We start from the raw sequence: 1,652 nt of genomic DNA, 5'->3' as shown, positions 1-1,652 counted from the left end.
CAGACATTGTCGGCTGACAAAAAATAATAAGTAAATAAAATAAATAAATTATTTTTTTGTCATTTTCTTCTATACACTTAACCAAACCAAAATTTGTATACCTTAAACCCAATTTTGTTTTATTTTGTGAACCAAACACCTTGTAATCACAGTTAAGGGTTATTACCAATTTACCATTTATCAATGTTCATTTGGTAAAAAAATTAACTGATCAAAACCATGTCCGACTCCAATTTTCTTCGTTTCTACAAAACCCTAGAAAAAACCGATCAAAACCATTTTCTTCATTTCTACAAAACCCTAGAAAAAACTGATCAAAACCATGTCCTGCTCCAATTTTTCAGTTTGGATGTCATCGAAAACTTCTATTCATGACATATCTTCACTTTCTTTTCAATCTCGGCTTAACCCATTTTACACACTTCACTATCCTCTCTTCGCAAATGGTTCGTCTAGATCTTCCACAGTTCCTTCAATTCACTGTGATCTTCGTGAACTACATCAATGAACAGATCCAATTAGAAGACGTAGATGCACCTCTGTTGAGCATCAGGCCTGTTCAGAAAGTTGCCCTTGTTGTTATCACTGGCGAACGAGGTCTCTGCGGCGGTTTCAACAATTCAATTCTCAAAAAGACAGAGACCCGGATCACGGAATTGAGGAATCTTGGCTTGGATTACACTGTAATTAGTGTTGGAAAAAAGGGTAATTTGTATTTTCGTAGAAGGCCTAATGTTCATGTTGATAGATTTGTGGAGGGAGAGAGCTATCCCACAGCAAAAGAAGCTCAGACTATAGCAGACAATGTGTTTTCGTTGTATGTGAGTGAAGAGGTTGCTAAGGTTGAGCTTTCGTACACTAAGTTTGTGTCATTGGTCAAGTCCAATCCGGTGATTCAGACGTTACTTCCCTTGTCATCCAAGGGATCTGTGATGTGAATGGGAATTGTGTTTTTTTTGTGTGGAAAGTAATGGGAATTGTGTTGATGCAAGTGAAAATGAGTTCTTTAGGTTGACAACTAAGGAAGGGAAATTGACTGTGGAAAGAGATACTATGAGGACGAAGACGGGGGAGTACTTACCTAATTTACAATTTGAGCAAGACCCAATTCAGATTGTTGATGCATTCCCTGTATTTGAATAGTCAGATTTTGAGGGCATTGCAGGAGTCGGTGGCAAGTAAGCTTGCATCGAGGATGGGAGCCATGAGTAATGCAACGGATAATGCAACGGAGTTGAAGAAGACCATTTCAATGGCTTACAGATAAGAGAATAGCTATTTCAACAACTTGTAACCTTGAATTCACAGCTTGTCTCTGCAACCTCAATTCAGCAACAACCTCAAGCAGAAATTGATTTGCAGGTGAATACTCCTCAGCAGCACCAACACCAGTAACAGCAACAGCAATAGAACCATCTATAGGGTTTCACCATTTCCAAAAACTACGTGTTGATTTTCACAAGTATAATACAACCTTTCTTTGTTGTAATTTTTGTCATTCTCTGTAACCTTCACTATAGCAAAATCCCTACAGTGACAAATCTTGTTCGTATACTGTATATAGCCTCTGCCGCCTCTGTCTCTACCTTCACGACTATTTACGCTTGATTAAGACATCACTTTAAATAGGAGAATAAAAGAGAGAATGTGTC

At 38.0% G+C, this 1,652-nt stretch overlaps 1 pseudogene; it reads left to right on the top strand.

Annotated features, from left to right (window-relative positions):
* Positions 1 to 322: 322 nt before the first annotated feature.
* Positions 323 to 1,267, top strand: LOC132304711 (ATP synthase gamma chain, chloroplastic-like; annotated as a pseudogene).
* The last annotated feature ends 385 nt before the right edge of the window (positions 1,268 to 1,652 follow it).

Source organism: Cornus florida, unplaced genomic scaffold, assembly GCF_030987335.1.
Source record: "Cornus florida cultivar Cherokee Brave unplaced genomic scaffold, ASM3098733v1 CherokeeBrave_3.0.0_Hap2_Chr04, whole genome shotgun sequence".
Lineage (NCBI taxonomy): Eukaryota > Viridiplantae > Streptophyta > Magnoliopsida > Cornales > Cornaceae > Cornus > Cornus florida.
The sequence above is the reverse complement of the archived record's forward strand: the minus strand, read 5'-3'. Positions and strand labels throughout refer to the sequence as shown.